We start from the raw sequence: 25,048 nt of genomic DNA, 5'->3' as shown, positions 1-25,048 counted from the left end.
CTTTCTGGGTAGTGCTTTTCTGTTTGTAAAAATCAGGTTAAGACTTTCCAAACTGTGTGCCCTCAACTGCAGGCAGCTGAACCCAATGTGGGTTACAGCTGACTTTCTCCTCACTTAATGCGATTCAGAACCCTTCCGCACTAGAGCAGCCTATCCTTAGGGAACTGCATCCCATGGAGGAGTGACCCACAGAACAGCACTTTTGGGAAGACTGTTATAGCATGGGAGAGACTCACATCATCGCAGAGAAAAGACTCTTTCCCCTGAATGAACAAAAGAAGATCTCAAGTGATGAACTGACCAAAACCCCCATGCCCTGTCTCCCTGCGCCGTCAGTACAAGGGACAGAAGGCCTGAGGGGAAAAGGGCATTTTAAAGGCTTGGTTTACTTCTCATTGTCCCCTTCTGACTCTGTAAATAATAAATTTGTTTTATACCTTCAAATTTGAACCTGTTTTGACCTTGGAGTGCTTTCCCCCGGTCTTCATGTCAGCTCCTGAACAGAGTTTAATTTTTCCCCCTTTCTCTGCCCAGCTGAGAGGAAGAGAGGGTGAGTGAACAGCTTTTGTGGGTGCCTGGTGTTTGGCCAGTGTCAAACCATGACAGAAGGCCTCACTAGAGCACCTCCTGGGACTTCCAAAGTGCCTATGCAAGCTGAGCACCCAGTTTCTTCTGAAATCCATGGCAATTATGAGCTCAGATCCCACAATACTGCTGACCACCCCTTCATTATCCACAAAACACAAACCCACATCCTCAATCATCTAAAGCTATGCCTATATCGGGCCAGAGACAAGCTGCAAGAGAGCCTGGGGAACCAGACTGCTCTGAAAGTAGAACAGCCCAGCCCAGCATGGGCTCTGTGGATTGTGAATGGAGGACAGGAGGGACAAGTCTCTGCCTCAAGCCACTGTGCAGAATAAAGTTGGCTGGGTCACCTCAGTAAATCTCTGCCCACTACTGGAATGACTGGAAAGCCAGGGGCCCCAGTCCAACTCTGAGGACAACCTTCTTCTTTGGTATGTGACACAGCTTCTGTTTGGGATGAATGTGACACATCCACATCTCCAGGTTCACAAGCAACGTGACAGGCTCCGCGTTCAAAGCCAAGATGGAGTTGCATCAGATATGACTCCGACTTGGTTTTCAAAAAGGCCTAATTCTGCTCTCGCTTGAACTTTTCACTAATGCAAATGAATTAACTCCAGCTATATGCTAATACCACCAAGAATACAATTCAGAAATCACAGAAGGCTATTTTCAGGATTTTCTTTTATTTCATGAAAGACCCTTAACTCTTCTAGCCTTTCAAAGTAAGCCAAAACATTCAGATGTTGCTAGTACAAACTGCGTCATACAAGACACAGACATAAAGAGTAAAACAAGTGCTATAATTTAACATTCAGGCAGTCATTGCACAACCCCTATGCATTGTTGCAAATGAACAAAAGTTCAGAATTGACTACTCTTTCCAGAGAAGTAAAGGACAGCCCTGCACCTCCCCTTCCCCCTCCTCCTCCCCCCCACCCCCCCACCCCAAGGCTTTCTGTCTTGTTTTTGTTTTCCAAATTGCATAAACCAGTCTCATGGCTTGTGCAATTACAACAAGAATGTATAAATGGAGCTGCTTGGCCTAGGGAATTTCTCCTAACACAAAGAAATCCAAAACACTGACACTTGCTTGTTTGCTTTCAATGCTGTTGATGGCTCCCCTTCACAAATCCTTTCTCTCTTTTGCCCAATTACTCGCTGACAGAGCTGCCCAGCTCCCCTCTGAGCTCCACTTCAGCACTTCCAGGCCTGAGGTGATCACAGTAACACACGCACAAGTCTCCTTCTGCAAAGTCAGTGACCCTTCCCCATCAGTCAACTCTGCTCCTGCCAAGCTGAGGACTTACAGGCCTGCCCTTCTAGCTTGGGTTTTACAGTCAACTAAAACATTCCCTCCACTTCATAAAGGATTCCAGAAAGACGGAAGTCTAAGTTGAAATCTCCGAGGAAAGAAGCCATTTTACCCTCCCAGTGGACAGAAAGCAGGTTGGCAGACTTAGGCTCCCTGTTTGCAGTGCCTGAGCATGTACGAGGGAGGGAAACTCATCTCCTGTCCCTTTGTGCGACCTTTGCCTCATCAGGAGTGCCCAAGCTACCCAGAACACAGCCCGCCCCATGCACACGGAGGGCATCTCAGGAGCATGCAGGAGCCACGTACACAGTCCACAGGGGAACCTGAAAGGCTTTGTACAGGTTGTCTGAGGAGAAGGAGAGGTGATGCTGCCAACCTGCACATACCAAATTCTCCTTGAAGCCCAAGACTGTACTGGGGGGGGACAGAGGCTTCTCTTACTCCAGGCACAGGTGGCGGCAAGAAGCACAAGAGCCGCTCTTCTACTGTGACAATATTCTGTCCTATGTGACTGCAGTCACTGTGTTTTTCTTCCCCTTGCACTGGGAGTGAGAGCAGTCCATATTGTTCACTGTTCTCCAGGATTTACGTGCCAGAAAATTACATGCTCTCTCTTTTTCTCTCTCTCCCTCCCTCCCTCCCTCGCATTTACACACACAGAGCAGCCCTTCCCTCCTCCTTTCCATTTATCCTGGGTGCCTGCAGGAAGCTGGGGAGCGCATCTGCGCTGCAAGCCACACCTGCTCATCACACCAGGCTCTGCTCCGACTCACGGCAAAGGAAGTTTCAGTTCAAGGGGCGGGAGGTGAAGAGATGAAAAATATCTGGCAAAGTAATGGGATTACCGTCAGCAGAACCGCGTAAATCATCGTCTTGTGGGTGCCTTTTTCTACTCACACCAGCTAAAAGCAATAAACCAAAGCATAAACAAGACACCTCCCCCCCAGCATGAGTTACATTAAAGTAATGCAATTCCCAAGGCAGCCCCAGCATCGGTCTGTTCCTGTCCTAATGCAGAGTTGCAAAATTCCACTCAAGGCAAGTCATATTTTGATGGACAAGCGAAATAAGTAGATCTTTTGTTACGTGTCCCTCTAAAAGGCTGACAAATAAATCTCCCTGCAGTTATCTTCCATAGTAGTTTTGCTGCTCAGCATCAGGAATATTTAACAGGTATTTAAATGCATTTGTTCATGTTCATATAGAATTGCCTTTTTGCACACCGATGAAAGTCCAAGTTTTTGCCTCAGCCGTACTTCATCTACTGATGTTTCATGTTGAGGAAGAGCAAGCTTATTCCAAAGGCATGTAATGGGGCAGTATCAGCCAAACCACCAACGTTTCTTAGAACACCCTGAATTCATCTGCTCTTCTGCTAGAAATAGAAAAAAAGGGGAACCACTATCAAAGAAAAACAAGAGGCTGCGTTTGCACTTCTCTGTCCCCAGTGTGCATTTGGAATTCACAGAGATCACTGTGCAACACTGTTCACAAGAAATTTTAAAAGGCGAGCCCACAATTTACGTAAATGAATTTGTCGTTTCCAGCAAAATACGTCCTAATGACTGTAATTCTTTCTTGGTCATGCCGTAGAACAAAAATATTTCTGAAAGGTTCTTCAGCTTTCTGTGCCTTCCTATTTATAGACAGATAAAACTCTTTCAGGGCTGAAGCAGAGTAAATTACTGCTTCAGATACTGCGACTTTCCTCTGCTCCCGGTTACGCACACTAATATCAGATGTAACCCAGGTGTAGTCAGATGCCAAAGGCCTACATCCTTTTAGAATCTGAAATGCAGTTTTTTCCACTTAGGAATAAAAATCCATCTATTCAGTTTAGGGATTCTCTAGTCCTGTCATCCAAGTACATATTTTGATACCGAAACAGAATTAGCCAAAATAAAAATCTGCTCCAGTGGTTAACTACCTCCAAAGATTAATTTTTTTATCCAGCTCCTTCAGAGAATAAAGAGTACAAAGAGGATTTAAGCACAAAACAAGCAGTCTCTCTGTTGCTACTGGCAAGGAAAATAAAACATGGACAGCAAAGGTACTGCCTAAATACTGTGTGGAATAGATTCCCTCTAACCAGATCTGTGCACTCACACAAAGGCATCTGCCAGGAGAGCTAGTGCAGACACCAGCCAAGGGTTATTTTAAAAGTGCAGCTTATGGAGCATTTCCTCAAACCAAGCTGAAAACCGTGGAAAAGGATCCTCTGGCTCTAGCAGCAGGGCCCAGTGAGACATCCCAGCCTGAGGTGACGTGCCAGCGGGAATGTGGCCTGCGTCATTCCATGGCCACCCTTTTGGCTGGACACAACCCTCCCGGCATCCCTGCTGGGTGCCCTGCTGCCACCTTCCTCTTCAGTGCTGCCTGGACCCCAGGAAGCCACTCCACACCCCGGCTTTATCCCCAGCCAGTTCCCTTGGCCAGCCTGCATGGCCAAATTTAACCTGCTTTTCACTGCATGCTTGGAAAAGGAGACATTAAAAAAAAAAAAAAAAAAAAGGATTGTGCTGCCCCCATTTCGAGAGCATAGTATCATACACTGAACTTTGGAAAAATTCTCATGGGACTACTCAGACTAGGGAAAGCATGCTGTTTCCAGTGAACTACCTTAATTCGATTGATTATCACACTTTACTGCCAATACAGAAGCATTTAGCCCCTCTCACACAATACCAGCAAGCCAAGTAAATGTCACAGACAGAAACACCGTTGCAAACACGGCTTTACTAGTCTGGCCTTAAATGAGACTGAGATAAAAGAAGCTCTATTTTGTTACTAGACTTGAGCTGAGAGTTGTTTGTAGGGACATAGACTGTCTTTAATGTCACCATTTATTGCTCATTTACATGCATCATATAAACATCCAGCCCCTTACATGGGTGCAAAGATACAAATTTCAGCGCTTAATGCAGGCTTGTGAAAAGCATGTTAAAAATGTTCTTCTCTTTCTTGTTCCATCGACTCTTGGTTTAAAAGAAGGTGGTGACTGCAAGGATTCATTAATTATATTAATTTGAGCTACATGCCAAGATGCTCTGTGCAAAACTCTGCATCACTTTAATTCCCTACGGTGTTAAGTGTAACTGCTTTAGACAAAGTCAATCGATATCTTTTCTGCCTGTATTAAGATGTTTTGTTCTTGGAAGACCCCTGGTTTATATCACAGACTCATGGCTGAGAGCGAGCCTGATGGGGCTACAACCACTAATGACTTCATTTTTTTGGATGTTCTTAGTCCCTAAATCGCAAGGCAATTTTCACACAAATACCTTAAATTGAAAGAGCGTGGGTTTAGATTAGAAGTCAGGAAGAAATTCTTTGCTGTGAAGGTGGTGAGGCACTGGAACAGTTTGCCCAGAGAAGCTGTGGATGCCCTGTCCCTGGAAGTGTTCAAGGCCGGGTCAGATGGGGCATTCAGCAACCTGTGTCTAGTGGGAAGTGTTCCTGCCTGTGACAGGAGTGTTGGAAAGAGATGGTCTTTGAGGTCCCTGCTAATCCAAACCATCCTATGGTTCCACGAATGACAGGGCCCTTGGGCCTTCACCCCTGCCAGTACCAGCTGCCTGCCCTGGCAGAGGAAGAAGCTGGCTGAGCAGAGAAATGACTAAATGACCTGCATCTCCATCTCTCCTCCCTTTCCCTCCTGCATACAGTGTAATGCTGGCTGCACTGCTCCCTTTCAGGCAGTGTTTGCCCATTCAAACCACTGTAAGAAATTAAAACCCTGTGCATTCACAAAGGGGCTTCCTGCATGAGTTTGCTCTGTCCCTCACACCTCTGTTCTTGAGAAGATGACAGCTACAATATAAAACATATGCTTTTTAACTGTTCAGTGGGATTATTCTGCCAGGGCTGGCAGCAAATAAATTAAAGGAGGGGTTCAAAGAATGAAGAAAAGCCTTCTCTTCCTTAGAGCCTGCAGCTGAAGCAAAAGAAGAAAGACTGCTCCTTCTTCCCCCCATTCCTAACATATACATTCCTGTCCCTACAGTTCCTAGGACATGATCTTCATGTTCCAGTAATGAAGATCATACACTGTCAGGGACTGAAACGTTTCATGCCTTAAACATTGTTATGAAGGAGTTTTGTCCATTATAGCAAAAACCGTATAAAGAAGCTACAACCACAGAATCCCACCCCTCCTTGAAGATGCCTGACTGGAACTTTGGACTGTGAGTTAAAGCCACCTAGATAAGATAAAGGTGATGTGCTATTGTTCAATCATCTCAGGTCTAGGGAGAAACAAACAAGGCTGAGGGAAAGGAATGCACCCACAAGAAAGCCAAACACAGCAGAGAATCATCCCTGGCTGGGTTTGGGGTGGAGGAGACCACAGCCCACAGAGGCCAGGTTTACACAGTTCCCCCCCTCCCGCCTCCTTTCAACCAAGGGTGGGGTGAGGAGGTTTCGGGCATAACCTCTGGTCAGAGGCAGCGAACACCCGATCTTCCTTACACAAACCAGCCCAGCTGTGAAACCCCACAGGCCACATCCACGGGACGTTCCCATGAGGGGCAGCCGAGGAGGTGCCATAATCCATCAGAGACCCCCGAAGCGCTCCCCAGAGCCCTTCCTGAGGCCTTGCACCACAGCACTGCACACGATGCAAAGTGATGCGGCAGATCCAGAGTCTGCTGCAAGAGACTCTGTTAAACTGCTCTCCCCCACCCTGGGCATTCCCACCTGGCCTGAGTGTGTATTAATCCATTCTGTGCAAGAAGACCAGCTGGAGAGGGTCATTGGGATGGCAGTGAGATCCGTGGAGTGGTGATATTTTCTTCAATCTGTCTCTGTCACTCTCTTTCTGTTCCCTCACCTCCTTTCTGTTTTCTTCTCTTCCTTCTTCTCTCTCTCATATTTACTATTAAATAAACTCCAAACTATTGACTTTGGCATATGATCTCGTTTGCACCTTAATTCAGGCACAGGCATTTCTAGCAACTTTAAAAAAAAAGACTGTAACACACACGTCTTCATATCAAGGAACTGATGTGGACTTAAGTGATGTACATCCACAAAAGCCTCGTGAACAATGAGGTTTTTTCTCATGAAAAACTTCAGCCAGTGAAGAACCCAGTGATGCTGGAGCTGTCTCCACATCATCAAGCTGCTGCTGCAAAACCTAAAGCTGAGGCTATGGAAGAGTTAGGAACATGCAGTCCCAACACCCAAAGGAAGCCGTACTGCAGTTGGCACCAATGCCAAACAATGGGTTAATGCTAGGGCCTCTGAACCCTAGCAATAATGCAGAACATCGACAGAACTGTGTAAAAGTTACCCAGAAGTCTTACAAGACTGATACAACTTCCATCAAGTGCTGTGAACCCCCCCGCAGGAGTCAATGGCCACATCACGCCACCAACACCGGGCAAAAACAGAGATGTTGTGGTGGCCACTGTCATCCAAAGGGACTCTAACTATTAAATTCAGGGAACCATAAAAAGCTATGGGCTTTTGCAAAACTCCTGGTGACTTGAGAATATTCTACATCTCTATTATATATTGACTGATGATAAATGTATACTTGTGCATGTGAAATGCTTAAGAGACAGAAAGCTGCTTAGAGTTGTTTGATCAGCAAAGGGCTCAACTTTCTGTAGAAAACAGAATTATTCATTAAAATGCTTCTAAAGCAGAAAATGTCATTGCTGATAAAAATTTTTGTAAACTGACTGCCCTGTCTTTTTTGAGCATTGTTGGGGTTTGGGACTTTTCCTTTTGCTTCTTTCTCTCAAGGAATTTTCTCCTATATGCTGCTAAGAGACAACAATGACCAGTATGGAGAGACGAAAGAAGCCGCCAGGCTCAGGGGAAGGGAGCAGCTGGCTACTCTCTCTGCCTGGGGGTTTTCTCTTGCAGGGACAGAGACATGTCGAGATTTGGGCTAGGGGAAGGGGCTAGGCACAGCTTCTCTCTCTTTCTGCGTCCCTCTCTCTTGCTTGTCAGCGTCAGAAGGGAGACAGGCTGTGGTCGCTGTGGGGAGAATTCACCACCGCTCTGGGGTTCCATCTCCTGCTGTCTTCTTCTAGTGGGAGTGGAGCTCTGCTCGTATGACCGGAAGTTGCACTGGCACCTTATTAACACTCAGCCTTACTAAACAGAAGACCCTCACCATCCACTCGGCTGTCTCAGGGGAAACCCCAGGACCCTGAGCCCCGAGCGCCTCTGAGGGAGCTTCTCCCGGCCATGTTCGGGAGCCGGGCTGCCACTGCCCAGCCCCACTGCTCCTCTGCCGCTGCTTCAGGGTTTTTTGCTACGCTGTAGTGCTTGTACCCCCTGCCTACCGGGACACACCGCTGCTCCTGCCACAGCTGCCGAGTTTCTGCTACCTCGTTCTTGCTTCTACGGGTGAGTCTGCCCTGCTGTTCCTGCCGCAGGCCGTTTTCACCATCCAGCCCAGCCGCCATGAGCGCGTGAGGGCGAGCTGGCGCCACAGCGCCCCCTGCAGGCGCGGGGGGAACCATCGCACCCTCCCTGACCGGCCGGGAGCCAACAGCGCCCCTGGCGGCCGTGCCCGGAACTGCACCCAAGGGGAAAGCGCCCCACGGCCAGAGAAGGCTGCGCTGGGGCTGCTGCTGCTGCTGCGCTGCTGCTGCTCGTTTGACTTGTTATACACACACGTATTCTAGGAAAGAGCTGTTATTCCTTTTCCCATACCTGTGCCTGAAAGCCCCTTAATTTCAAAGTTATGATAATTCAGAGGGAAGGGGGTCATGTTTTCCATTCCAAGGGAGGTTCCAGCCTTCCTTGGCAGGCACCTGTCTCTCAAATTGAGATATGCATAAACACCCATGCAGCCATGTATCAACATACTAGGCCTGTTTCTCAGGTTCCCTGAGAAACCCCACTTCCTTGTCCCATGCCAGCAGTAATGTTCATGGAACTGCACAATGGACTGCACCACAGTGCTCCCCGATTTAAACTCACTGTACCCCAAAACAAGAAAGTTTTCAGCTGAACTGCTTCTGAGTCAGATCTTGTGAATGATAACACTGGGAACAGAAAGAGAAGGGCAGGAGACACATAGAAGTGCCTGCTCCACTTCCCCAAAGCCTCATGCTGGACAAGCAACAGGAATAACCTTGACCTTAGTGTACTCTTTGCCCCAGTACTTGAAACATTAAACTCAACCAATTTCTACCATTAGCTTTACTTAGAAACCACACTGCTCACTGCCAAGAGAAGAACCTCATCCTCAGAGTCACACTGAGTTGGGTCCTATGGCATCATTTAAAGACAAATTATACAAACCAGCAGCTCAGCTCTGTCAAATGACGGAACTGAGTTCCTGAAATTGTGTTTGGTCTTTTTTTTGTTTGTTTGTTTTGGGTTTTTTCTTTTTTTTTTTTCTTAAAGGCAGCAGGCATCTGCAGAGCCTCCCTGAGTGCACTGAACTGTGTACAAGTGCCTCACCAGCCAAGGACCATTTCTTCTCTTGCCCTCCTTCCACAAGCAGTCTCACTAGTGTTACATGGAATTATTTATTCAACTGCAGAGAATGCTCTTTGACAACAAATGTGTCCTTCATTGTCAAAAAAATCCCAAAACTAACATGCACCACCTGAAGAGCTGGTAGGAAATTCTCTCCTTACGAGGATATGGTGCACGGCAGAATCAGGAAGATTTGACATGAAGATGTCTGCCTAGGATTTGAAAGGCAGTTTCCAAGACCAACACTATACCAACTCCTGTGTAGATGAGGATCATTCCTGACTGAAGTTCCAGTTCAGGAGCCTCTGATACATTTCAAGTTCTATCGTATTCAGGACAGCAAATTCACAACATGGTTATATAAACGCACACACGGAGGCAGAGGACTGATCAGATTATAGCAAGTGACTTACTACATCAACTCATCTTTAAGAAATTACCTCGACCAAGGTCAAAAATCTTGGGAACACAGAGAAAAAACACACTGTCAATGCCCCTGTGATGCCAATTCTGTGAATAAAGGACTCCTGTGTTCAGTGCTGTCATTTCTGTAACAGTTATGAATGCAGAAAAACTCAACTTATAAATAAAAAGCCCAAAGATACCATAAGAATCCTCAAGTCACTGAACAGTTCAAACAATTAAACACTGCCCTAACTTTAAAGGCTGTAATTGACTACTGGTTATTTAAAATTATCTTCAAACTCTGCTTTTAAAAAATGGCTTTTCCTGTGGAAGATCAAGAATTCCATCTAAACCAAACACATGTCAAGAGACCTTGCTGTCTTCCACTGTAGCACATTAGCAGAGATCCAGGTTGGCTTCCTCCCCCTTTTCTGCTCATTACCATCAGTTTTGAGAACTGATTAGCTGTGGTTGTTATTCATTAGTCACATCTCCAAAATCTGAATTATAAACATCCCTGTGAGGTCTTATCCTAATCAACCTATTTTGAGTCTTGCAATTAATACTAACACCAAAAAATAATTGAACAGTGTACATTTAAAGGCACTGCCCCCCCCCCCTTTCCCACAAAAATCCAGGCTTAGATATGCATAAAAAGGAAGACTAAAATAAGACCTACAAATTGCCAGTGCTGCTGTAAATCCCTCTTCCATGTTCACTGCAGCCAGTCGAGCTGGTTAATACAGGTGACATAATGGGTACACAGTAAATAAGAGGCAGCCACCAGTGATTTTGCTGATGGGGTCAGAGGCTACACAGCTGATAGATCTCAGGAGGACAAGAACATGCAGACATGACATATTAAGTGACTGCCATTGGCTGTGTGCTTGCTCTGAACACTCAGCTAGGGATGATAATCAATTACTTGGGGCTGCTAATGATACTGATCAAATGCACTTAGCACTCGGCAGCTCGAGGGCTACCACCCTGATACCACAGGCTACCCACAGACAAGAGGGGAGAAGAGGCTGGTATCAGAAAAATCCTCAAAGTCAACAAGCAAACCAGCTTGTTCCTTCTTTGCCACCCTGCTTAAAACGCTAAAATAAATATTTGCTCAGGAGTAAGCACGTTCTTTCCCATAAAACAATACAACTTGGAAATGCTATGGCCATCCGTAGGGCCAGCAGTTCACGTGGAGGGACCCCACACTGCTCCAAGAGTGATCTGTCGCAGGAAACTAAGTGTGTTACCACTGTACAGACTGGCTCCCAGAGGTCTGTGTAACAGCTCACCTGTCTCCTGACATTACTTCCCAGGCTTGACCCATGAGCCAAGGTGATTTGGCCTCCTCATCACTATCATCAGCTCAAGATATTGACCTCTGCCCAATTTTAAAATGAGGGAAAGTAAAAATTTTGCCACAGATTTCAGAGAGTGTAAGACTGGGGCAAACATTTCTTAGTTTGTCTCAGGTATCCTAAACCACAACTCCTCCTTTCAAGGATTAGGAGAGGGGTGAAGGTTTGGGGTTTGCATTTTGATTTCTGAATAACTAAACCTTGTTCTGCTGCTTTAACTGTAGAGGTTATTTATTTCCTATTCCTATACAGAAAAAGGATGAATTCCAAAGAGATAAAATGCCATGTTTGGAATAGCTAAAATTATACCCTTAATTTTAGGGGACTATACCCTCCCTTTAAGGGGCTAAACCAAAAGGAATACTCTTGACAGAGGAAATCAGTTCTCTAACTGGCAATAAAAGCAGCAAGTTAGACCAGACCTCATGTCCTGGATGGTCCTTTGCTCTCAGAACTGGAATTCTGGGCATTTGAGACCAAATTTTCACCCCTCAGGAATCAGCCTCCCTTCTGTTGTAGGGCACACAGCTCCACAGCAACACTGACTGATCGTACGGATCTGTTAGCAAGATGGAACATACTCAAAAATGTCTTCAATGTATTTAATCACCACAAGAAAAATAAATTTTTAAGAAATTACCAAACAGAACAGTCTGAGAGGAATTTGTAGCAGCTAATTCTGTATTCCCTAGCAACCCTTTCCCTGACTGCAGAAAGTTAACTGCAGAAAATGTCTTACTTTTCAAACGATAATAAACCAGCAAATTAATATAGTGCGGATCTGTACCACCGAGCTGCTTTTGCAAACCAGGTGCCAAGATTCCTCCTCATCTATTCTAGGGCTACCTCATCAGTGAGCAGCAGCCTGGGACAGAAGGCAGGGTATTCCATACCTGCTTGAACAGCAGGGGGAAGTTTCAACGGGCAGAGTGCAGGAGCTATTGGGATTTTCAGCTAGAATTTGCTCATTGTGCATAGAATGAAAAGAGGGATCCTCACCACAATGCACAGTGAGGATTCATTAAACTCTTAAGAAAGAAGCCTCTGCTAAGAGCCCTGCTTAGGTAGTAATTATTCATTACCGAAAAAGCAAAGTATGCCAGCAATGACGGATAATCCCTTCTTTCCCTCCCTTCTTCCTGCAGAAAGTGGCACAGGAATCCTTCACAACTGCCAGTTTTAAAAGGTCAGTTGTAGGGCTCCAGATACCCCAGAAGGGGTATCCTTTTTCCAGAAGGAAAAAAGCTTCTCCTATCTCCAAATGTTCCTGCCTTCCAGTAATTGCTGCCTGAGGCCAACAAGTTCAAGACATAAAGCCAGGCTGCTGGGGAAAAATCAAACTTGGTCTGCACAAAATGACCTTGTGCAGCAGCAGGTTCAGCACAGGGTGCCTACAACTCAGACAGTCACATCCCTCCCTCCCCACTACCGCCTACAATAATGACAGCAACCCAGGGCTTGCCTTAGAAATCGTAGGCAAAAGGGAGATTTTCTCACTGCCCTCAAGGAATGGGGAGGTGTAGTCAGTCACTCAGTGTAGATAGAAGGGCAAGACACTAATTTCAACACAGGAAATTGCAATTACATACCAGCAAAAAGGTTTCCAGTGCGAGCGGAGCCAAACACCGGTGCAGGCTCCCCAGAGAAACTGCGGAGTCTCCATCCCTGGGGATGCTCAAAGCCCAGCTGAATCCAACCCCCAACAACCTGAAGCAGCTGTCACAGCTTTAAACAGTGGCTGGGTTGGATGACCTTGAGGAGCTGCAACTGCTTGATCCTTGTTCCACAACACAAGTTTTAAGCGAAGAACCTACATAGCTCTGGGGATTTCTTCTCGCTGTTTTAGCTGTGGAATACAGCAGGACAGCACAGCACTGGAAGGTGGGAACAGAGAAACAAGCGCTCTCATTACTTCAATTAATTATTTCAGCTGTGAATAATGAAGGCAACGAGGGTATCTTTTTTTCTGCTGTATCTGGGCTGCACAGCTGTGGACACCTTCAGTTGTTACAGTGGATCCTGATAGGTGGTTAGGGCTTGCAGGCACTCCCTAAACAAGCGTGAGCTTGTTGCCGGCTTGAAGGATGTCAGTCAGGTGCTTTTTACTAACACAGGATGGATGCACTCCAGCATATGCTGTCACACACATTCAAGGAAAACAAAAACCAAACAACAAAACACCAAATAAACAACAACTCTGTGCTCAATTAAAGCGCGTTAACAGGCAAAAATCAGGGAAACAAATCCTATCCTTGTGAGAAGACCTTAAAGCAATGAGGAATGATTTCCCAGTGAGCCTGTCGGTCACAAAATTCTGAGAACACACCAGAGAAGCAGCTACTTCAATGCAACTCGGTAATGCCATGCATTAAGTGATTCTTGTTCCTACTGCCTGCTCCATCTCAGGGCTCCTTTGAGCCAATTACTAGTAACCTGCTATTGCATTCCATTAAACAATTCAACTCTCAAAAAAACCCAGAAAAGCAATAAACTAATCCTTTCCTGTAACAGATTCAGTCTACTCATTCTCCTCACTACTCCACGTACCCAGCTAATGTACAATGTGAGAAACATTATATTTTTGTCCACAGTATTAGGTATATAGTATAGAGATGCATATGTCAGGGGCCTGATATGCCACAAATAATATCTTTGATAAATTGGTATTTTGAGCAAACATTTCAGAAATAATTCCTGTCACTGTAAGTCCTCCAGAATATTCAGTTCATCGGGTCACTGCAATTCTCTCTTCCCTCATTCATCTGGATGCTCAAATGCAGCTCTCAAAAACGTGCCTCTCCTATCTTTCCCTGCAACTAGAAGACTAGTTTTGCATACTGAATCATTATTTGTTTCCATGGATGTCTCTGGGTTCCTCTGACAGCTTTATCTTACTGATGGGGATAAATGTTTATCCAAAAACTACTGCCAGACTGCCCTCACTCCCAGAAAACATAGGATGCAGTTGGCAGAATCTGTCAAATATAACTCACGTGGTCTGAGGGATCTGAAAATCACAATTGATAGTTTGGAAAACACAGCTGATGCACAGCAGCTTTGCGTAGGTCCACTTCACCACCAGCACACAATCCCTTCCTGCCTTTTTCTTTCTCCTGGTCGCCATGGGAATTATTAATTTGAAAAACAAATTAGAAAGCAGCAGTGATATGACTTCAACAGTTCTGAAAATGAGATTGCTTTTCCTCTTCAGATTCTGCCAGTACTCATGTCTAGAAACTTTTTGAAGCCTCAAGGAAGCAAACTAAAGGAAGTTAAATAATTCAAGTTTAACTGGAATCTTGTAATGGTTAGGGGCTTCTGTAGAGACTGCTTGTGCTGGCATCAAAATCTGACTCTGGCATGCTCATTACCAGCCACCAAACCCTGTGTGTAGGCTCACGCACACACGTACAATGCAGCATAGCTAAGCCTTGCTATCAGACTTTGTCTTCATGAGTGAGAAGATCAAGTGGTTGTGGCACTTGAAAATTATCCAGGGTATCCTTTCTAGCAAAGATAAATACAATGCTCATATCAAACCTGCACTGCTGGGAACTGCACACTGACCGACACCAGGACATCAAGCTTGTGCGTTCTCATAAGACACTGCTTAAATAACTCTTTTTAAAAAGAATTAAGCAAAATGATCCACAATACCTTTTCTTAGGCTTGCACAAGCGTTAGAAGCGTTCGTGCACACACTTGTGAGCCGGTGCTTGCAGTGTGCCTGCAGTTTTGGCATTACTGGGTGGCACTTTTGAACTGAAGATGAAAACTCCCTCCATTTGAGATGTACAGCCTTTGCTGAGGTTCACCTCGAATGGAGCACCATGTCACCTGCGCAGAATCAGAATACAAAGCCTCTCATTCCCAACAAACATAAACATCAAAGCAATCAAAACGAGAAGCCAAGAAGCTGCTTCTGTTCTTGCATTAAAGAATAGAATTCTTGCATTGCCAGGAGTGCTTTTTGGAGTATGTTTTAGATCAGGCCAGCATTCCTGAAACACAAAGGACTTGCTCAGGCTGGTCTATAGTTGCTCCAAGACTCAGGAGCCGCGCAGCAGCCACGGCACACACTGGGGCATCCCTGTGCTTCATGGATGTCTGCAGGTGGTCAGAACTGTCAGTTCATCAAGCATCATCTGCATGTGTCATTCTCCAGATGCAACCAGCCAGGATCCAAGGCAGCTCTAGGCTCAGTTCCCCTGGAGCGTTGCCCAAGTCCCAGGTCTGACTGGGTGCTTCATCTCCCTCGCTGCAGTCAGTGCAGCTAGGAGAGAGCAGGGCACACGTGGATCCTGTCTGCATTCCCCAAAGGATCTGCCACCCAGAGATACTAAGCTGTCCTTGCAAACAAGCAATTACTGATAGCTCAAGACCTTTGTCTGCAGAAGGTTACTTGGCATGGCATCAGCTTTAGAGGCATTTCTCAATAGGCTGTTTTGGGACGCAGCCAGATCTGCAGAAGGTCCTGTAATTTCAATAGTGAAATTAAAACCAGAATTTAGCACTTGTGGGACTGAAGGAAAAGAAGCATGGGACAAAGTAATGCCTGCTCTTTTTTTTTTTTTTTTTTTTTTAATGACATCTCTCAATCTGCTATATAAAAATCACACAACTCTTCATGATCAAGAATGCAAATCACAAACCCAGCTTCTTGATAAGGCAGGCAGCATAAAGCTGGAAGTCTTAAAGGGATATATATGGCTAAATAGAAAATATTACTTGTTCTAGAGAAATTACCTGAATGGAATGATTTAATCCATGACACTAGTGTTTGCCATGCTTAGTGGAACGGGAATGGTGTATTTAAACCAGCTGGAATCCACAAAAATATTTTTAACAAGAATAGCAAAAATTAAAAAAGCTATTTAAATATTAGACAGAATTTATTTTGGTGCCAGACAGGACTAGGATTCTTTTGAGAGATCTAGCAATATACACTAGTTAGGACCTCATTTCCACTGAAAAGAAAAAAGAGGAAGAAGGAAGAAGGCCCTTCCTTGCCTTATGTGATTCTGAAAACCCTTCCCTTGAATCACATATAAGTTCAGTGGAGGCCAAGTCTTAAGGTCAAGCTTTTCTTGCATGGGGTTTATATGGGGGGCAAATTCTACATATGCCAAAGGCCTGAGAAACCAAGACTCACAGGAAATCAGAACACATCCGGTCCCAATTCGGCTTTGCCATCAACCATAATTCAAATGTTAATGCCAAGAGTCAAAGTTCTTCACTAAGAAGTCAAACTTCTTAATTTCTAAATTCCAACTAATATGAATTTTAACTACTGATTTATAATCCCATGTGTCCCTTCAATGAACAGGAGCGAGGAATGAAAACCAAATCTACAGCAAAGCCTTGCATAGAAAAAAAAAAAAGCTGGAAATGGCTGCTGTACAGTCACAAATAATATTACTCATGTGGTCTGCCAGCTTTACTTGAGTCCCATAGCTGAGGCTTAATCACATCTTTGACACAGCTAAATTGCTAGGATACAATGGGACCTGTAGCTAATAAAAAAATAAACAAACCCCTGTATTCCTAAAGTGATTATAAGGGACTCCTATATATTTTACATGACCTGCATCTGCAAAACCATCCTGTTCTGAGGATGTTTCGTGTCTTTATGGTGGGAAGGGATCAGACAGTGCTTTGCAACAGGCACTTTCTGCTGCTCTCTTGGTTTACACTGATGTTTAACATAGCAGCAACGGAGAGCAGGAAGATTTTGTTCTTACTCTTAACGAGAGAAAACAAGAGAGTCTAGACAGCACAATCACAGCTAGCAGTGAGGACATGGGGCAGATAAAAAGAAGTAGACTTAAGCACCGTGCCCAGCTTCCAAACTGGCGTCACGAAGTCTCAACCCCGAACTTCACCACTCTGTGCTGGAAAAGCGCATCCCAGCACGGCTGGGCTCAGGGAGGTACCAGCTGCCTGGCATCTCCCCTGGCACCATCGTATCCGCATCCACCCCTCGTGTTTGTGAGCTCCCTCACCTTTTTCTGTTAAAACACAGAGGAAACACAGAGCGCTAAACTAAGTTAACTGAAGCCAGCTGGTTTATAACTGAAGCGAGGGTTCCTGAGCTCAAGGACACACAGCCAGTTCCCTGAGGACCTGGCAGCCCTTGGGAGCCAGCCCAAGGCGAGGGGGGAACGCCAGGAGCATCCAAAGGAGATGTAAGTGTCTCCAGGGAGTGTGGCCAGCAGGAACGGGCAAACAAGGCATGACAGGTCAGAGGGGCAGGGCTCAGAACTGAGAGTCCGTCATCACCTAGCAGTCTGGAAGAGGACTAACCATGGCTTCAGTATGGTCAAAAGCTACGGTCAGAAAGCAATCAGAAAACACCTCACACATCAACATGCAGCTGTTCAGGTCTCCAGCTGCAGTGAACATCTGAGCTCGTCACCGATGCCAGAGGGCAGTGGGGACAACATCTGTTCGAGGTGTGAACAGGGGAACGATCTGCTCAGCCTGGTGGCACAGCTGAAGGAATCAGTGGAGAGGCCAAGGAGTGCCAGGGAGTAGAGGAGAGGTAGCTCACTGAACTGTAGCTGGTGTGCCCTGGTGAAAGACCTCCAGAAACAGCGTGTCAAGCTGCAGGAGACAGTCAAAAACCAGAGATACTGTGGAGGCTGAGAGGGAACTGAACAGCTGGTTCCAAGCCCCTCTGGCGGGGGAACCACAGCCTGCTGAGGACAGGCGAAAAATTCACATCCTGGCACACATGGAGGGGAGGGAGGGTATTGACACCGGAGCTTGGGAAGTCGTGGGGAATAAAAAGCCTACAACAACAAAAGGAAGGGAAAAAGAGCTAACAAAAGGAAGGGACTTCCTTCACAGCCAGACATTCTGGCCCAGCTGGACATGCCCGCTCTGTACGACTTCGTAGCTCGGCAGGCTAATGAGGCAACACCCACACACTGAAAGAACAGCCAGAGCTAAGCAGAACGGCCCAACCTGCTCCACAAATACAGAAATTAACAACTAGTTTAACCAAGAAAAGGCAGCGGGTGATAGCAGCAAGCGATTAAGAGGTCCAGAGGCTCTCGTCCCTCAGCCTGAGCTGTGCTAAACGGAGGTGTGCTGCCTTCCAGGAGCCTGGATCAGGGATGTTACCGGTCCATCTGACAAGGAAAAAGCATCCTGGGTCATGAACTTGCCGAACTAGTGAAGGGACTTTAAACTAGATTTGTCAGGGCATTGATCCGTCCTGATCCGGCCAGTCAGATGCCAAAACCTGTAACGGATGCCTGGAACGCTGCAAAGGGATCCCAGACGCTCCAGTGTCCTGGGTTACAGGAGGGTGTTAAAGCGGGGTGTACCCAAGCTGCGTGTATCCTACTCCCCTCTTCTGCCATTTCTGACAAACTGTTAACCATGGGTCACTCGCAGCAGCTGCCCAGTGCACACCCACAAACTGGGTGTTAAATGGAATAAAGAAGAGGTGGGGTGGAGTTTCTTCATCTGGTCTCTACAAATGACTCAACCATGATAACACCCTCGGGGGAAGCACCAGCACAGTTACACCCATCCCGAGGGTGTTGTGTCTGCCGGTGGGCAGTAATGGCTGCACAGCTCCAGCAAAAGGGCCAGCTGCAAGACTTAGACCATCAAGGACTCCCGAAAAAGATCCTCTGACTCACGGAATTAAACCACTCCGTTGTGAAACTCCCCACCCTAGGGAAGGCACTGAGCATTCCCACATGACCTTACCTAACTGGGGACTTGGGACACCCCCACCATCACCACTCGATGGATCGAGAGGAGGACCAGAACTTCCACAGGACCCCTGTTTTTGACAAGACTGCAACCATCACTTCAACAGGAGCGCAACCACTGCTTAATCGGACTGTGACCATCAGAGTGCCAGGCTGTACTCTGACTTTGTGGGTTTGAGCCAGTTTTCTGTGTATTATTGCATCTATTGTGATATTTTTATTAAATTGTAACTGCAACTAACTTAGATGGGACCAGGGTTTTCCACCAAGTTGGATCAGTTTCTTCCTTTCTTAAATTAAGGCTTGTACTAAAAGACCTATGACGAATTATTATTTTGGTTGCATCCATTAGAGTGACAAGTCCTAATTTCAGATGATACTTCTTTTCAGTTTCTGAATTTTTAATTAAAAACACTTTTTCTTTACTAAAGGGAGTCTATCTGATCCAATCAATGTCAGTATAAGCCCGGAACCTTCTCCCCATTATTAATCGGAGAGACATCAGACTTCACATGTATGCCAAAAAGAGCTCATTTCAATGCATTTCAGACAACACAGGTATTTCACAACGGGCTTATGGTTATGCTCTTTTCTTTATTAACCATAGCACGTAAAGTAAAATGCAAAAAGGCAGCTCTCAAAAAGAAAAAAATCACAGAATGCTTTTGGAGTAAAAAAATATCCAAACATCTGCTGTTCTCTAATGTGTTACTAAAGACACCATCATCCCTCATCCCTCCAGAAGTACCCTTAATTAAATAAGAATCTATTAAAAAAACAGTGTCCCTCAGTGTAAACTCCCACCCACACCCTTCTCTTTCAATTTTAAAAGTGATCTATTTTGCCTTCTCCCTGCCTAGAAGCTCATTAGAAACAGCCCCTTCTGCACACATGCATCACCTAACAGAGATTTGGAGCGAGACCGACAGACGAAAGGGAGAGAAAGAAATTAGAAAGTGAATTAAAATAGTAGACCTGCAAGTCGAGAAAGCCACTGCAGACAAAGAACACCTTGTACTCACAAGGGAACAGAGAAGACTGAGACATGAATGCTGGTACCAATTCATGGGACTGAAACAGAAGCTGCTGCTTAACTCTGCAACAGAGATGCAGTGCTGCTCTAACTAAATGCAGTTATCAACAACAACCAAGGCAAATCAGGTCTATCACTTCTCTTTCTCCGGGTGGCAGGAGGCCACCATTAAACATACCCTAAACTTCAAATGGAGGCACCAAGTGTGGGCAGCGCTGTCACACGTACATCAGTACCCACAAGTGCTAGGTAACACCCATGGGATCATTCCCTGCCCCTCTCCTTCCTCACTCCCCACTTCCAAACATTACCCACCTCCTCTGCCGTCCGAAAACTCCAAGCTGGTCAATCCAAAAAGAACAATAACCTGTTCCCTCTCTGAGAGCTAAAGAGGTAACAAAATCAGCAACCCAATGGCAGCCAATTTTTTCTGTCCATTTTCTATTACAGAGCTTTACCTGAGGAATTAACTCCTAACAGTTCACCTCAAAAATGATTTTCCATCTTACAAGAATTTTCCCCACCTTGTGTCAGATACCCCAAGGAGCACCATGACATTTGCTAATGGCAAGCTACTCCAACACAAAGTTCCCCCTGAGCTTTAGTCTATGGCGGCACAAACGATAAAGTACCAAGTAGAAGAGAGCTGGAGAGGGATTTTTTACAAGGAGCATGCAGTGACAGGGCAAGGGGGAATGGCTTCACACTGACAGAGGGCAGCTTTGCTTCAGCTATTAGGAAGAAATTATATGCTGTGAGGGTGCTGAGGCAGGTTGCCCAGAGCAGCTGTGGATGCCCCATCCACCCCTGGAAGGGTTCAAGTCCAGGCTGGATGGGGCTTTGAATAACCTGCTCCAAGGTGTCTCTTCCTAACCCTTGGCAGGGGGCTTGGAACAAGGGGATCATCACAATCCCTTCTAACCCACACCACTCTGATTCTGTAATATTTCCTCAACATCTCTGACACCAGAAGGGATGAGAAGGGAAGAGACATCACGTGAGCCCTGGAATGGAGACAAATTTAAAAATCCAGTAAAATTTTACCTTCTGGGATGGACACAAGTTCAAAATGCAGTAAATCTGTCTGCCTTAATGAGAGGAGGGGCTGAGAATTCACAGCTAACCTTCATCCATTGCTTAAAGTATCTGCAAAGAAAAATTTGAATTCCAGGCTTAACCAGGACCTTTTAAACAACTCTCCAGATATACCTGCCTAAAAGGCGGCTTTACACTCCAGATAGATTCCACTTGTCCTGCACTGATCTCTGAACACAAACCTGCACCTCCTGATACCTGAGCTGTGAAATTACACGAGCCACAGGCTTTTTTGCTTTTTCTTTTTATAAATATAGTTGTTTCTGCAATGGATTTTTAAGTAACTTCACACAGCTGCCTGGCCCAGCTGCTTGGCAGTCCTTTCAGTACTGTGGTGGGAACATCCCCTTCCCTGTCTCTTGGAAGGCTGTGCGAGAAGGGACTAAGAGAAGGGATCCAAAATGAAGCCCATACCTAAGAGTGACTGCAGTGCTACTTATTTTGGAATGTTTTACTAGATTTACTCCTTCAAACATGAGGGATCTATCCTTCACCTAAATTAAGATGAAATTTGCTCCAACACAAATTTTCATTATCAGACATTCCAGTCCAAGACCAGTGCCTTCAGATGATGCAGTGTTTCATTCAGGGAGACTCCTAGGAATTTCTTTGCCTATGTATGTAGCAGAAAAGGGATGAAGCCTGACAGAATGTTTTACTGACCTGAAAAAAGGAGTATCCAGAAAAGATTTTTTTCTTCTCCCCCCAAAATAAATAAGAATGGTTCACCGTGTCCTGTTTTCTGTAGTTGCAGAGTCACCTCCCTGCTGAGTTTTCCCTTTCTTGTGAGAGTTTTGTTCTTTATGACTGGGAGGCTCACACTTGTGAGAGAGGACAGGCAGCAAAAGCTCAAAACCAGGCGCAGGAGCCCGCAGTCACACCAAGGAGCAACCTTGTTTAGGTTTGCAATAATGCCAACATATGAAGCAGACCTGTGACAGAACAGACTTGATGCAGCCAAGGAGGTGGCTAGAGCCGTAATGAATCCTCTGCCTATCTGGAAAGTGAGAGGCCACTGATTCCAGCATGTAAAACTGAGGCAGGAGCTCGGAAATCAGACGTGTTATGTTACTGGAATACTGCTGGGAAACCACACGGAAAGACATCGCTTAGGGTTTTAAAATTTAACTAGTCAGCTCTTGGTTTCTAATGTCTTTTCCTGGAAAGCATTTAGAAAATGACAGGAAATAAAAAAAATTACAGTCTCAGGTAATTGTAGGAAGCAACTCCAAGCTCTGCCTTTAGATCTGTGGGATCTAAGGCTACAGAATACTTCACGTTCTGCCACACACAGTCCTCTCAAACTGGAAGTTGTACACCAGAAGCTCCCTTCCAGCCTTTCAGCCTCAGACAGGCTGGGCTGAAACCGCAGCACCGCTGGCAGTTTCCGTTCTCAGGGCACCTTGGCACGTTCTGTGCCCAAGAGCCCGGCTCAGCTGGGTGCCTGAGGGAAGGGACTGCCCTGTTCCTGCTGCTCTAGCACTCCAGCTCCCTTCCCTATTGCCTGTCCCTGAGCCCATCTCCTCCCCACGGGGACTCCCTGGCACTCGGCTGTACCATCAAACAGCACCGCACCTTGGCCTCTGGCAATGCCTTCGTCTGGATCTGGGAAACGGAGCAATTTCTGATTTCTCCACTTCTTGATCTTGACCCACCCCGACTGCTTTCTGTTCTGGGCTCAAATGGAGCTATGGGAAGCAAACGAAGTGTTTGTGATTGACTGACGCAGCCCTGTGCCTAACAGCTACAAAGCGAGCCTCCTTGCAAAAGAAATACTGCAGGATCAGAAGCTCTGTCAGGAAAGCAAAATATTTTGCTTCGTCCTTAGTAATGAGGAAGAACAAAGAAAAGGAAAGAAAAAGAGCCAGAAAGCATAAAGTTATTAAAAGCAACTAATATGTACAATTTTATCAATGCCCACAAGATAAATACAATTTTATTTCATCAGCAGCTTAAAATAAAGGAGGCACTGTTTCCAACGAAGATTTTTACCGCTATCTTCGACAGGAAGGAAATAAAAAGAAAAGAAGAAAACAAAACAAAAAAAGCCTTTACAGACAAGTTTTGCCCTTTGATATGCAGGTCTGTTACTGCACTGATGGAATTTCTATTCTAATCTTGGAATACGTGGCGTTGGAAGGGATCTATCAAGGTCATAAAGTCCATCTCCTGGCCCTGCACAGCAACACCCCAAGAATCACACCCTGTGCCTGACAGCACTGTACACTTTCTGAACTCTGTCAGGCTTGGTGCTGTGACCTCTTTCCAGGGGAGCTGGAAAGTTCCAGTTCAACCTGCTCAACCACCTCTCTGGGTGAAGAACCTATTCCTGACATCCAGCCTAAACCTCCCCTGGCACAGCTCCAGGCTGTTTCCTCGAGTCCTCCCCCTGCTCAGGAGAGTGGAGATCGGTGCCTGCCCCTCTGCTTCCCCTCCTGATGAAGTTATAACCACACTGAGGTCTCCCCTCAGTCTCCCCCAGGCTGGACAGCCCAAGTGACCTCAGCCCCTCCTCGCGTGGCTTCCCCTCAGGGCCCTTCACCACTCTCGTGGCCCTCCTCTGGACCCTCTCCAATGGTTTAATGCCTTTTTCAGGCTGTGGCACCCCAAGTGCCCCCGGCACTGGAGGTGAGGCCGCCCCAGAGCGGAGCGGAGCAGAGGGGACAATCCCCTCCCTTGCCCGGCCGTGCTGTGCCCGGTGCCCCCGGGACAGGGCTGTCCCTCCCGGCTGCCAGGGCACCGCTGGCTCACGTTCAGCTGTCCATGGACCGGGACCCCCAGGGCCCTTGGCACAGCGCTGCTCTCCAGCCTCTCACTGCCCACTCCGGCCGCACAGCCAGGGCGGCCCCAGCCCAGCTGCAGGGTCTGGCACTTCACTGGCTGAACTTCCTACAGCTGATGAGTGCCCATCTCTCTAATTTGGGTACAAATGGCATCAGGACTTTCACATCTGGATGAATGTTCAGGTACAGGAGTCTTAGCAGGAGATGCTGTTCATGCTGCCTGTTATGGATATAAGCCTTGTCTTTCCTATGAAGAAAGGCACGTAACAGTTGTTTGAGTTATTACAATCCAATTACTGCCTCAGGACAGACCTGCTCCTTTGCAGGAATACATCTGTAAATATACTCAGACTGGAGGTAACAGAAATCATCTTGTCCAGATAGAGAACGATCCTGCTCCTAACCTACCCGGCTTGTCAATGAACATAAGCAGTGACATCCTCCCAAGATATCCAAGGGAACGCTGCGGATACTGCTTGGAGGTGCAGGTCAAGGAAAACACAGTGACAGCACAGGGGCTACATGTACCCAGCCTGCCACTTGAGGCCAAGGAAGAACACTGAAGCACCGTCTGGGTGTGCACTAAGGTGAATATCAACGTGCAAGACAGTCATTGGAACCTTTGCTATTTAAATTACTTGTTTCTGTGTTTTAGTGAAGGCCAAGTGACAGAAATAAAACATTATTTCTCTTGGTACTGTCTACTTGATCTGCAGCAATAAATATTTTTAAGAGTAGCGTTGTCAAATCTCAAGCACAGGTTCATCCCTCCAGATTGTGCATCATGCTAACTTGTTATCTTCCATTTCATTATGAGCTCTTATAAATAAACTGGGAGCTACCTCTCTCCTGGGCTGGCTATTTCCAGAATTTGTTTCCGTAAGAATTCCTGTTCCTCTAGTCTTCCCACACGAGAAACTGCTTTATTTCTTCTGAAAGCAAACTAACTCCAAGTACCTGCCCTAGGATCTGTTCAGTAGCTGTAAGAATTCAACTTTCTTCCATTTCACAAGTTGAAACAAAATGTAAAGAATGTTTCTCACATACTTCGAGAACACGAATCGCTCGCAACCCACCTTTCAAATAACTTACCTTCCTTTTTCCAAAAGGGAAATAATGATAGATCAAACCCACAAATTTCTAATTTTCTAATCAAAAGAGAATGAAACCAAACTGATTTTTACCCAAGTCTGAGAAAGGACTCAAGCAATAACTGAAAAACATGCTTTCACTGATGTGCAAAGGCTGTGATTACCTAACATGATTTCCATTTCAAAACTCTCCACTGCTCTGAGTCA

At 45.9% G+C, this 25,048-nt stretch overlaps 1 protein-coding gene across 6 annotated transcripts in view; it reads right to left on the bottom strand.

Annotated features, from left to right (window-relative positions):
- Nucleotides 1–25,048, bottom strand: part of MAML3 (mastermind like transcriptional coactivator 3) — a 232,396-nt gene that overhangs the window by 118,777 nt on the left and 88,571 nt on the right. Inside the window, exon 1 of one of the 6 annotated variants that reach the window (XM_040064989.1) lies at nt 12,702–12,735. The exons of the other annotated variants lie outside the window; for them this stretch is intronic. The gene's annotated coding sequence lies outside the window, so the exon portion shown is untranslated. Of the gene's footprint in view, nt 1–12,701; nt 12,736–25,048 lie in introns of those variants that run through there. 6 annotated transcript variants of the gene reach the window in all.

Source organism: Hirundo rustica, chromosome 5, assembly GCF_015227805.2.
Source record: "Hirundo rustica isolate bHirRus1 chromosome 5, bHirRus1.pri.v3, whole genome shotgun sequence".
NCBI lineage: Eukaryota > Metazoa > Chordata > Aves > Passeriformes > Hirundinidae > Hirundo > Hirundo rustica.
Note: the sequence above shows the minus strand (reverse complement) of the source record. Positions and strands in the feature narration are given on the sequence as shown.